At 36.8% G+C, this 14,164-nt stretch overlaps 1 long non-coding RNA gene across 1 annotated transcript in view; it reads left to right on the top strand.

Moving 5' to 3' along the window:
- The window catches only part of LOC118518305 (uncharacterized), a 221,610-nt gene extending 219,926 nt beyond the window's left edge, over positions 1-1,684 (top strand). Inside the window, exon 5 of the long non-coding RNA XR_004908566.2 lies at positions 1,500-1,684. This is a non-coding gene — a long non-coding RNA (uncharacterized LOC118518305). The remainder of the gene's footprint in view (positions 1-1,499) is intronic.
- Positions 1,685-14,164: the final 12,480 nt, after the last annotated feature.

The raw sequence follows: 14,164 nt of genomic DNA, 5'->3' as shown, positions 1-14,164 counted from the left end.
CTTTTCTCCCATCTTTAAAGCCAGCAATATTAGGCAGAGTCCTTTTCATACTGTCATCCTCTGGATTTCTCCTTCAATTCCCTCTTCTACTTTCAACGACGCTTGTGATTACTCTGGGTCCGCGAGAATAATCCAGTATAATCTCTTTGTCTTAATGGTAGCTGATTAGCAACCTTAACACCAATCTACAACCTTAATTCCCTTTTGCCAAGTAACTAAACATATTCACAGGTTCTGAAGATTAGGATGTGGACATCTTTGGGCGACCATTCTTCTACTTACCATGTATGTTCACCCTAGAAGGGGTTCCCCAGCAAGCTGCCCATTTATTGGCCACTCACACTCAAGTGAGTCTACTGTTAGCAAATGCCTGTGGATATAGACACTCTAAGTAACTTTTCTTTTTCTTTAATTTAAAATATGGAGAGACTGTAAAAATTCATTAAGTATCTGAGGAAAGTCTTCAAAGTATTGAAAAAATAAGCTAAACTGTTAAGGAGGAAAGAAAATTAAACAAACAACCTCACCTCCTCTCCCCACATGCTTTTAATTAATAGCCTACAAAAATTCAAGAATACATTTGTATTTTACCCATATATCAAGAAAATATAGTAAAAAAGAATAACAGCAAAAAGAACTCTTAGAAATTAAAAATATGCATGGAAGCATCTTTTTTTTTTAGAAACCTTGCAGTTGTTGAAGATAAATCCCCTTGAAAATATATAAGATGGAAGATCAGTCCAAGAAGTTCTGTTTCAACTGATCAAATTTCCAGGAGAGTGCTGACAAAATGGAGTGAAAAGTATTCCTCCCAAAATGAAATTTTAAACTAAATTTCCAGAACTGAAGGGAAACACATGTCTTGAATTAGGAAAGGCTTCTGCGTGAAAAAAGACCTTACCTTAGACATCTGTGAGAAATTTCAGAAAATCAAGTATAGAGGATTCTAAAAGCTTTTCATAAGGGAAAGTAATACGTACAATAAAACACAACTAGTTAGGGCATGTCATCAGTCAGTACCACTAGTAGATGATAGAGTAATTCTTTAAAGTTCAAAGTAAAATTAACTTTAAACCTAGAATACTTATGCCAGCCAAATTATTAGTCATGAGTGAATATGAAATTAAAGGCCTTCATATATTAAGCGATTCAGAAAGTTTGTCTCTCATACACTCTTCCTCAGTCGAGGAATCAAAGATAATTAATTATACTAAGAAGAAATAGGAGGAGTAAGAGGATTATATAAATCATCTAAATCTTCATATAAATGGCAGAAAAGAAATGGAGAAAATCTAAATTTGAAATATAAAGAAAGAGCTATAAATACACCTTATTTTGCAACATGAAGAAAAGCATCTTTAGAACTATACGTAGCCAAGTTTAAAAGTCATTGCTGCTGGTGTGTAGAATTAGGAGTGGAGAAATACAGCTGAGGGGGGGAAATGATGGTTAATTCTCATAATGAAGGCTTTATATCACTCTCTGACTTTTGTACTTAGGGTTGAGAAGAAAAAAGATGGCATCTGCTGGCTGGAGCCATGCAGAGGGAGAAAGGGAGAGTGTGGAGAAGGTGCCTGCCAGCCTCCATCCCAGAGAACACCCCATCAGGCCCCCAGAAGTGTGTCAATCAGATGACTGCCCTTCAGGTCAACCCTCCTAGACCAGCCACTTCCTGCTGGGCCCTGCTGAGGTGAGTGAGCGCCGGAGCCCTTGAAGAGTACTTGTCAGATAGCTGCGGCCCTGTTGGTTTTCAAAGCTAGATGTTTTGGGGGTTCATGTCTCAGGTGCAGATCTTAAAAGTTGGGGATTCTTGATGTGGGGTTCAAACCCTTAGCTCCTTAAGGAGAAACTCTGGGTTTTCAGTTCCCTCTCAAGTGTGGGTGGCTGTGCTGGAAGAGGGGCTTATGGAGAGATTGTGTCCCAGCCTCTCCTGTTCCTTTTGATGTGGGTCTTCTCTCATTTTTTCTGACATGTAGAAATCACACAGTTTTTAGGTTTTTTTGCAGGGGAAGTTGTTCCATGTGTAGCGGTAGGTCTGGTGTGTTTGCGGGAGAAGGTGAGTTCAGGATCCTCTTTTGGGTCCAGCTTGACCCAGAACCTGACTTTTGTGTTTAGGGATTAAATTGAGAAAAATGATAAAGCTGAAGGAGAAGAATCAATTTTCCTTATTTGTACCATCGGTCAACATATGGGTAATTTTTATATTATGGTGCCTGTAGCTTTGAAATCTCTGGAATAAGAAGTATAGAATTAATTAGTGTACTAAGGCTCTTTGTCACTTTAGTTTTTAAGCTAAAATCTAGCTTAAGTAGAAATGCTGTAGTGCTGCCTATAAAATGAGTATCCTAGCAACTAAAATGTATCCCAATAATTAAAGCCTCCATATCGGGAACATTTAGACAGCAAGAGAAGTAACCGAATTATCAGAAGTAAACATCTAGCCATATGTTCACGGTGACCTTATGTGAGTAGTGCACAGTCTGGGTGCACAGTCAGTGAGAGTGGCCCTTCCGAAGCTGTCAAAAAACAACGAATTTGCTGTGCATAGTTAGATCAACCGGTTGAAACTTCCGAAGATCTTGTTTAAATTTCGTGCATGTGCGCCACGTGATTTAGGTCCAGAGTCAATATTTAAATGCATGAGCCCTGCCCTACTTGACAATTCCTTCAAATACGCCCATTGACAACAAAGTAGATTTGTTCTCACAATAGTAAATGTTGCAAAAAGTGGGGGAAGTTATAAATGGAAAGGCCTCTTACTAATGGACCTTAAGAGCTTCTAAATCTTTTCTAATTCAGAGATTGTCAGTGACTGTATACATACACCACTCAGCAGGCCACTTAACAAAGGAGTTAAACATAGAAAACTGTGAATAGCCACTGTTTTACCATAGAAAGGGGTATATTTGGGAATTATACACTGGTAATGAAACAACATCAGCCCAAGATTTATTTATCACAAATTGACATCATGGTTTTGATTTTGCTTTGGAAGTAGGATGGTGACTGATGCCTCTAAAAAAGCTTCAGTCCTGAAGGGGAGAAATAACCCTAGTCATCCTTCTCTGCCCATTTTTTAGTATTGAAAGACAGTGTGGTTCTTACTCTGGCTGTAAAAGATGGGCTTGATTGGAAGTCACCTCTGCCCCACAGTGAATTGGGTCAACATAAACTGTGAATTCAATAGCCAGTTCAGAATGACAGCCAAGTGACTGGTTACATATCATCTGGATATGTGAAGTATATCATTTCTATCAACCAACTCAGAGAGTGTAGTCAAGAGGTTCATGTGTAAATATGATCTGCTTTTAATAATTTATTTAACACAAAATAAGGGAAAATGAATTTTTTATGACTATGCAATTGAAACTTAAGACCTGTTTGAAAACAGGTTAAATGTGGATACAGCAAATTGTTCAGTGAATGCATAGATTCTGTTTGGAATTAAGGAATGCATCATGTAATTTGGAGTCACTGTCAAAGAATCAATTATAAGCGTTACAAAGCTTGCTAAAAAATAAAACATTATGGAAGAATAAAAATTATAATAAAATAGCAACTGAGAGTTTAGAGATCAGTATGGTAGCATGTGTAGGAGAAATATTGATAAGAAAAAAAAAGAATTAGGTTGAGGGAACTTTAAAACTATCTGGCTGATTCTGATGGGATAGAGAAGATCTCTAAAAATGTGGTAAGAACAAAAATATTCCTTTCAATTTTCCATTGACTGATGAATGGATAAAAAGGATATTATATATATATATATACACATAAAATGGAATTTATAATATGGTATATATATATATATATACATAATACACACAATGGAATATTACTCAGCCATCAAAAAGAATGAAATCTTGCCATTTGCAAGAATGTGGATGGAACTAGAGGGTATTATGCTAAGCAAAATAAGTCAGTCAAAGACAAGTACCATATGATTTCACTCATATGTGGAATTTAAGAAACAAAACAGATGAACATAGGGGAAGAGAAAGAAAAATAAAATAAGTTAAAAACAGAGAGGGAGGCAAACCATAAAAGACTCTTAGCTATAGAGAACAAACTGAGGGTTGATGGAAGGGAGGTGGGAGAGTGGGCTAAATGGGTGATGGGCATTAAGGAGGGCACTGGTTGGGGTGAGCACTGTGTGTTCTATGGAAGTGATGAATCACCAAATTCTACTCCTGAAACCAATACCATACTATATGTTAACTAACTTGAATTTAAATGAAAAAAAATTCCTTTCAATTAGACTTACATATTTACACTATTAAAGTATCTTTTTATTGTTTATTTTAGAAACTGGAAGACATGAATGCCAAAATATTACCAATATAATTTGAAAAATGAATTTGGTTAATATCATATATCCTTTTCAGAAATACAGCTACCATCCTATTCTACTATGATTTCCCATTTTGATCTCTAATACTTGAAACATTGTTAACCTGTGATTTTCTTTTCTTTAATATAATAATCTAGGCTACAAAATGAGTTTTTTTTTTTTTTTTTTAGCAGTATCTGAAATGTACACATTGCACTGTGGGAAGTGACATTCAGTGTCAGAGTAAAGTCTAATGTACAATGTTTCTTTATGGGTTAATATTTTATGGATTTTTTTCCCCTGCAGTTAAAACATGGCATGTGAAGTTTTGGCAAAAAGAGAATTATTTAAAATTTTTTGAAACATAATTTTCTTTTGCAATGGGTGACTATTACCAGGCATTGCACATAATTAGGCCAGAGGATTCATTTTGTAAATGTAATTCTCTGTGTAAGAAAACTGCCAAGACTTTTTTTTTTTTTTACATTTTATATTAGAAAAATTTAAACTTACACAAAGCAAACAGAATAGTGTACCCACCACCCAGCTTAAACAATTATCTAATAGTTCGGTCATTTTAATTTTGTCTCTCCCCCCATTTTTACTGGTTTTTTTAAATAGTTTTTTTTTAGGTAAAATTTACTACATTGAAATGCACAAATGTAACCCACACCCTATCAAGATGTAAAATATGTCTGTCATCGAGAAACTTTCCTTATGTCCCTTCCCTGTCAGTCATTGGCCCCCATCCCTGCCAGGTATTAATTTTGCCTGTTCTAGAACTTCAGGTGAATATAATCATACAGTTTCCACTTATCTGCACTGGCTTCTTTCACACAGCATAATGTTTATGAGATTCACCCATGTTGTTGTATATATTAGTGATTCGTTCCTTTTCACAACCGAGTAGTGCTCCGTGGTAAGAATATACCACTATCTGCTTATTTACTCTTCTGCTGATGGACATTTGAGTTACTTCCAGTTTCGGGTATTAGGAATAAATCTGTTATAAACATTTTTGTATAAATCTTTTCATGAGCTTATGTTTTCATTTCTCGTTTTGTATGCCTAGGAGTAGAATTGCTGAGTCAAAAGTAGGAGTATGTTTACCATGATAAGAAACTGCTAGGCCTTTCTCCATTTTACATTCCCACCAGAAGTGTATTAGTGTTCTGCTAGCTACTCTTATTCTTACCAATAATTAGTGTGGTCAGTATATTTAATTTTAGCCATTCTAGTGGGTGTATAGTAGCAGCTTGTTACGGTTTTAATTTGCATTTTCTTCATGATGAATGATGTTGAGCACTTTTTCATTTGCTGATTGGCTATTCAGATAAGTTCACATGTGAACTCTTGGTTTAGTGTTTTTTTTTTTTTTTTAAGATTTTATTTATTTATTTGACAGAGAGACACAGCGAGAGAGGGAACACAAGCAGGGGCAGAGGGAGAGGGAGAAGCAGGCTTCCCACCGAGCAGGGAGCCCGATGTGGGACTCGATCCCAGGACCCGGGGATCATGACCTGAGCCAAAGGCAGACACTTAATGACTGAGCCACCCAGGCGCCCCTGGTTTAGTGTTTTGTCCATTTTTAAAATGGGGTTGTTGGCCTTATTTATTGGTAGTAGTCACTTATACCTTCTGGATAGAAGGCCCTTGTCAGATTTATGTTTCACATTTACAAACATTTTTTTGATGGGATAATTATAATGAAAATTTATAATTTTAAGTTTTTGCTTTCTGTGTCCTAGGAAATCTTTTCCTTTCCAGAGTCACAAAGATATTCTTTTATGATTTCTTCTAAAAACCTCATAGCTTAAGCTCTTGGATTCCAACCTGTGATCTTTCTTGGAATAATTATTGTGTATGATATGAGGTCATGGTTAAGATTACTTTTTTTCTACATGGATATTCAATTGCTCTTCCCCATTTCTGTAAAGACTTTTCTTTCCGCATTGAATTGTTTGGTGCCTTTGTTGAAAAGCAGTTATTCATATAGGGCGCCTGGGTGGCTCAGTTGGTTAAGCGACTGCCTTCGGCTCAGGTCATGATCCCGGAGTCCTGGGATCGAGTCCCACATCGGGCTCCCGGCTCAGCGGGGAGCCTGCTTCTCCCTCTGACCCTATCCCCTCTCATGCTGTTTCTCTCTCTCTCTCTCTCAAATAAATAAATAAAATCTTTAAAAAAAAAAAAAAGCAGTTATTCATATAACTTTGTGCTTGCTTTTGAACTCTGCCTGCTCCATTTATTTATTTGTCTATCCATATGCCAATACCACATGACCTTGGTTAAGTCTGGTAATACAAATCTTCCAAATTTGATTCTCAATTTCAAGATAGTAGAATATGGTTAAACATAGTTTTGCCTGGAGCTAGCTTCCTTCTCATATTTATATATTTATATATGTTTTTAAAATAATCTAAATTGATAAGTATTCATTTTAGAAACTTTGGATTCCAGATAAAGACACATAAGGAATTTGTGAAAATTACTCCTAATCCTCACTGAACTTGAACATATCTAGAGCACATGCAAAAACATTATGAATGAGGACAAGTCTATACCTAGAGTTGGCAGGTGAACGATACTGTCAATTAGTCTGGTCTTTTAATTGCAGGGCTTTAAACAATGTTGCCTTGGGATACACACACACACACACACACACACACACACACACACCCATGCGGAGATTTAATCAACAAGAGCTAACATTGTCTTGCTGTTCAAAAAAGCTTTGAGGGGCACCTGGGTGGTACAGTCAGTTAAGAGTAGGACTCTTGGTTTTAGCTCAGGTCGTGATCTCAGGGTGATGAGATTGAACCCTGCATGGGGCTCTGCACTCAGCAGGGAGTCTCCTTGAGATTCTCTCTCCCTCTCCCCTCCTGCTCATGCTTGCTCTCTCTCTCTCTAACATGAATAAATAAGTCTTTTTATTTTTTATTTTTTAAAAAGCTTTGATATGTCAAACTGGGTTATCAGTATGTCCTTTTGGTGAGAATTCAGAAAAGAGGAAAACATTAGTGGGATTCTGATTGTATCTGCCTTAGCTTAAATTCTTAAATTCTACTTGATTGAGAAAAATCAGGATCCATTGGGTTTTAAACGTGATGACTTAAAATTCATAAAATAAATATTGCCTCTGTGCCTGTGAGTTTGGAGAAAAATGGAGGAATACACTCTAGGCTGTTAGCATGAAAATGTAGTGGCCTGTATTAAGTATTGAAGGAACAGTCATACCACATGGGAAAGCATCACTCTACCTGAGAAATTTCTATTTCTGTATATTTAGGAAAGTCCAGAGTTAGCTGCAGTCCTCTCCATCTGGCGCTTCACTATTAAGAGTTTGTTGTCACTACCCTCTTCCCTTTCTATTGAGCATATGGACCCAAGAGTTAGCTGGGGGTAATGAGCTGCCGTGGTGCCAGTAGCCTCTTCATTGCCCAAAGGCTTGGGATCTGCTCTTTGTTCCTATGTCTTTGAGTTGCTAAGTTTGGGCGGATTCTTCTTGATTCTTTGATGGGTATATTTTCTCTTCCCAAAGGCTAGACCATGGAACTTATAACACCTTCCCAGTTTTTAGGAATGGAAGATTTTTTTTTCACCTGTCTTTGAGTATTTCTTTGGTCATCAATGTAGAAAATTGGGGTTTGGGTAGGTTAAAAACATCAATTCTTGCTATCAGTGAAAGTCAATTATCCATGTTCTGTAATGTGTATGGAAGACTTTCCATATACAATTAAATACCTGTGGTAATTCCCGAACCTGGGCCAAAACCAAGAGTCAGACACTCAACCAACTGTGCCACCCAGGAGCCCCTGGGATGCTGCTCTTAAGAAGGATGACTAGGAGTATCAGGGAAATCCATTCCATTTGTTTATAGATTTTGCAAACACCCCGAGATCTAGCAGTGGAGCCTGCAAGGCATGCTGGGTCTGTGTAAGGTCTTCCTGTGGTCTTGCACTGGCATCTCACCGTAGTTCGGACCGGTCTGCACTGTCTCTGCATCAGAGTTCGTCACAGAGCACTGACGAGGCCCGCAAGTCACATAAGGACATGCGTCAGAGGGGAGAGGAGAAAACTCTTCTAAATGCTGTGGAGCTTCAGGTGAGGTGAGAACGGAGACCTTACTAATGACCTTGAAGAGTCATTTTGGGGGATTATGGGGATATTGGACTGATTGCACAGCGCTCAAGAAAGTATGGAAGAAGAGGAATTGGATAGAGCAAGTATAATGGTGAAGAGGAAGAGCGAATCTTCCCCAAAATGTCTTTCTAAACTGGAGAAAAGCACGACTGAGAGAAAACCTGAATCAATATCCAGTCTTACATTTTGAATGACAAAGAGATGAAAAAATCAGGAAGAAGTCACAAAAAATAGAAACAATATAGTTGATTATAATAAAATGCTATAAATGCTCTAAGTATTTTTATTATTTGCTCACTCATGTTTACTCCTATTTCTAAGGAGAACAGCTGTAGTGGGGAGCCTGCATTATATATGGGCTTTGGGTAGGTAGATATTGTAGTTAGATCATTCAGAAAAATAATAAAACTTGTGATTTGGGATTTAAATAAGTTAGTTTAACTGACTGGATTTTCAAGGTAATAAAATGTTTCCCCCATCCTTGTGCTTTGTGTACCTGCTGATGTTTGGGGGGTCATGAAAGTAATGCCAGGTATTATTTTTTTATTTTCATCACTCTGCAGTGAAATGAAGTGAATGGTCAGAATGAGGATGTTAGAATAATCATATTTTATTTGAATTATGGCTGTATTAATGCATTCCATTATTATAAAACATCACCCAATGTTGCATTATTCTAGTCACTCGGTAGTAAATGGAAAAGCAATTCATAATTAAATTAGTGAAACCTAGCACTAGGCTGACCTTTCAGTAATTCATTTTATGGCTGAACTGTAAGATAGACATAAAATGCTGTATGCTCTTTGACATATATTATGGATTTAAAGAAATTAAATGGAATTAATGTAATACACATGCAGTTGAAAGAGTGTGGATATAGGAGTATTTTTATGTTTGACCTTCCTAATTATTAGGCAGTGAAATAGGCTATTAACAGAGAATCACTGAGTTGCCATAACTTTTGCTTAGGACAGGGACTAGAGCTAGAGGAAAGGCCTTAGTTGAAGGTTCTATTAAAATCTATCATGCTTTACTCCTGACCTGTGGTTCAAATTCAAAGTATAAACGAAAGGGGAATGTCTAGGTTTTGCTATTAGCTTAGGTCTTTGAAGAGGTTTCTAAAACTTATATCCTGTTTAGACCAGTTCATTAAGAACCCGTTATATTGTATCATAAAAGGCAATTGTCATTAATGACTCACTTTTCTTTATGTCTACACATTTACTTTCTGTTTATAGGTATGCATATCAGTACTAAATATTAGTACTAAATATGAATATGAATTAGATTTGTATATGATAATAAAAACTTTAGAATAATTCCTCTTTTAGGACTGAGACCATGTTACTGTGATTGTCTCTTGGTAAATGCTCCGACTGAGGTTTTTTAAACCTTAGGCTAAATAAAAACTGATTTCATTTCCCCCCGCTTTTCAAAATGTCTTTAATGGGACATGGGCAGAAATGTCAAAGGGCTTAACACTGGTTGTTTAACTTGCCCACTTGAAAAATAAAATGAGCCCTGATTCTGCCTGGGTTGGTGAAAGATTTAGACAAAATTTCTTTGCATCTCTTTCCAAGAATTTTCAGCTTAAGCTAGATACTAAGGCCACTCTTGAAAATGTTACACCAGTGCCTCTTAATCCCGGCTGCACGTTAGCATCACTTGGGAAGCTCTATGAAAAAATAATGGTGGCTTCACTTTGGTTCTTTCTGTGCTCTTTACCTGGCAGGCTCTTCCCCAAATTACCGTCACAGGGATTAGCGCCTCACCTCCTTCAAATCTTTCCTCAAAAGTCATTTTCTCGGGTGCCTGGGTAGCTCAGTCGTTAAGCGTCTGCCTTCGGCTCAGGTATAATCCCAGGGTCCTGGGATCGAGTCCCACATCGGGCTCCTTGCTCCGCGGGAAGCCTGCTTTTCCCTCTCCCACTCCCCTTGCTTGTGTTCCCTCTCTCTCTCTGTGTCTCTCTCTGTCAAAAAATAAATAAAATCTTAAAAAAAAAAAAGTCATTTTCTCAGTGAACAGCCCCATCACTGCCCCCTCACCCATATCTTAGTTCCTTCCCTTCCAGTATGTTTTTGTGAAGCGACCCATCTGTATTTTTTTGCTACTCTTCCAGTATGTAAAATAGTACCTGGAGCATAATAAGCACTCAGTAAGATTTACTGAATAAAGTGAATGAATGATGCAGAGTATGTGGAGAGTGACAGCCAAATAGAGCCGTGTCTAAGTGAGGTAAAATATGCGGATGTGCTCCTTGACTTCCGGTCACCAGTTTCAAGAAATCACTTGATGCCCTTGTTAAAAATAAAGATTTTTCTATCTTTTTTCACCGGTGTAATAGAAAGTTAACTTCTTTAAAACGTGATACAGCATTGTTATTTTAGCTAGATTTTTAAAAGTATTACTACAAGTTGAACATGTTTCTTAGCTGTGAATATTTCCAGTGTTTGTAGTTCATTTTTTTTCAACGACTTTGCCAATGTATCTATTGGGATTTTAGCCATGTTCTTAAGAAGCATTTTCTACATTAGGTGAAAGACCCTTTTTACCCTGCAGGTATTTTCCCACTTTCTCCTTAGTCTTCTTGGGGTGTTTTTGATATGCTGAAATGTGTAGTATTCATATTAACCATTTTTCAGAATTCTACCATTGTTCTTAAACTTAGAACTTAGTTTTCTTCCAGCTGTAGAGTCTTCCACTATTATTATGGTTTATTTTCCCACAAATAACTTTGTTGAAGATCTAAACATTTTTTTCCTCTTATGGAGGTAGCGAATACTGCCAATACTATACTTATTGAATAATATTATTTTCTGAATATTTGGCATGATATTCTCACCTCCATTCTATATAAAATTAATAACAAGGGATTATGTACATTTAAGATATAGATACAGATAGATTCTGTCTGATAGATTGTAGTTCTTTTACTCTCTGCACAGACTAAACTATAACAGTTATAGCTTTATAGTATATTCATTACCTGACAGAGAAATTAAACTTTTTTTCATTTTTCTTCAAAATTTTAGCTAATCCAAAATGTTTTCCTCTAGTATTTAAAAATAATTTTTGTTAACTTAAAAAATATTTACAAGTTTAGTGTTTCACATTAAACTTTTAAATTATTTTGACATAAATGGACATCTTTACAATATTTAATTTTTTCATTAAGAACAAGGTCTTTCTTCTCCAGGCATGTACATCTGATTCATACTTGAGTGTGCTTTTTGTAGTTTTCTTCGTCTAAGACCTGTGGGATTTCACATTACTATCAGTCACCCACGCAAAAATGCATTTGGCTTGCACTCTTAACACAATATATTCTCCTCCATTGCATTTTTTTTTAAAAGTCCTTCAAACTTCTCTTCACTGTCCTTACTATTTACTGCTATCTTTTTTCTCCACTTTTTCCCCTCCCTAATACAGACATTCAGAATGGTTAGGGGACGCTTATTATGTCCTAACATCACTTAGTTCTGTCATGTCAAAAGTGACAAATAGATACCATTCTTGAATCAACGAAGGATAATCATGGTTTCTTTACTATGATGGAGAAGTCATAGAAAGTGATTTGTCCACTGTTATTATTCAAATATAGTAAGATTTATTTCACAGATTCTCAGTACAATATAAAATCTGATAATAAATCATTTAATATTTTGCTTCACTTACCAAGCAAATTACTAGCTATTTTCCCTCAGCTCACCAAGATAGATATTATATTTTACAATTTGCATTGCTTTTTATTGTAGGTGTAAAAATGAAATCCCTGAAGATTTATAATGACGAGATAAATACAGTGTAAAAACAGAAAGGGTTCAAGCTTTATGACACACAACTTAATTCAAGGTTGTGAAAATAGAAATATTGAGGCTAAATAAACATCTTTCATAATCATATATTATGATAACACAAATAGTCTTTGGTGAAAAGAATTTGTTTTTACAAACTTAAATCTGAAGTATTTTCCGTTTAAATAATATGTTTGAACTAGTACAAAATTTGGCAAAAAAGAACATTTTTGCAGGGCACATACATACAATTTTATGATAGAAACATTAAAGGTTTTGGGGGCGCCTGGGTGGCTCAGTCATTAAGCATCTGCCTTCGGCTCAGGTCATGATCCCCGGGTCCTGGGATCGAGTCCCACATTGGGCTCCCTGCTCGGTGGGAAGCCTGCTTCTCCCTCTCCTGCCCCTGCTTGTGTTCTCTCTCTCGCTGTGTCTCTCTGTCAAATAAATAAATAAAATCTTAAAAAAAAAAAGAAACATTAAGGGTTTTCTCTCATAGAAACTGTAAGACATCTTTTATATCCTCAAGTCTACTTTATAAATAATATAACTTTACCCAACTTTTTATTTTTTATTTTATTTTTTTTAAAGATTTTATTTATTTATTTGACAGAGAGAGACACAGTGAGAGAGGGAATACAAGCAGGGGGAATGGGAGAGGGAGAAGCAGGCTTCCCACGGAGCAGGGAGCCCGATGCGGGGCTCGATCCCAGGACCCTGGGATCATGACCTGAGCCGAAGGCAGACGCTTAACGACTGAGCCACCCAGGCGCCCACCCAACTTTTTATATATTTAAATTTTTTAATGGAAAATTTCAAACATATAATGCACTAAGATTTGGAGAGAACCCATGCATGGGGAACAGGAAAACCAGGTTAGCGTGGATTACAGAGAACTCCCTTAAAGAAGTGAGAGGATAGTTGAGGAGAGATATTAGGCATTATCCCAGCATCACTTAGTTGCAATTTGAAATTATGGTAAGCGGAAAAATTTGTGTATAAACATCTCCTTGTGTGAAGAAGCTCATAAGTCAAGTTTATAACAAAGTCACAGCCTGTTTTTAGTTTTAAGGATTCCCAGCGCCGTCATGTGTTGGATGGGAAACTTCTCTTTGGCAGTCCATAACTCAGATAGAGGTGAGAGACATGTCCTACACTGGGTAAATAAAAATGCTTCATTTTTAATAGTGATAATCACAATTCTATTATTTTAGCCACAGAAGCACAGAACCATCTATCAGTTCTTATAATTGTAGGAGTCCCTGGAGAAGTAACAGACCTCTTCTGCTGTGTAGGTTGGAAGATAAACTCATTAATGGCAGTAGGAGTATTGTCTGCATCCAAAGGAGTGACTGTTTGCTGTTACCAGTGGTTTACTAGGTACAAAATACATTTACATAGTCATTTTCCCCTAAAAAGTTCAAATCACTTGAGCACAGTTTGTCATTTCTTGTTAGAACTTTTTGGTAAAGTCAGAAAGCAATGGAGCCCTAAACATATCTTTATCATTCTTGAAAATGAACACGTAGGCCTTGAGTAGACAAGAGTGGGAGGTGGAATGATGGCTGGAACAGCTGCCCTTGGAGGCTTTTGTTTCCCCATTTTTCATTTTGATATAGTCTAAGGCAGATGTATTGGTAGAATGGTTCTGTTTGTCCAGACCTGTTAATTTATCCCACCAAATAGGTGCTGATTCAGCCAGGCAGTCCCCACCCCTCACTTTCTGTGGGGACCTTCCTCCGCTTCAGGAAATGCCTAAGTTCATAGGTGACACATGGTAGTAGTGATGGTGTTAATCAACCAGGTACTATTCTGGAAATATAGATTCCAAAGGGCCTAATAGCCACTTGGTCCTCTGGATAAACTGTATCTTCAGATGTCCCTGGTTTCACACAATAAATCC

Source organism: Halichoerus grypus, chromosome 14 (assembly GCF_964656455.1).
Source record: "Halichoerus grypus chromosome 14, mHalGry1.hap1.1, whole genome shotgun sequence".
In the NCBI taxonomy this organism is placed as follows: domain Eukaryota; kingdom Metazoa; phylum Chordata; class Mammalia; order Carnivora; family Phocidae; genus Halichoerus; species Halichoerus grypus.
This window is presented reverse-complemented; position numbering and strand designations above follow the sequence as displayed.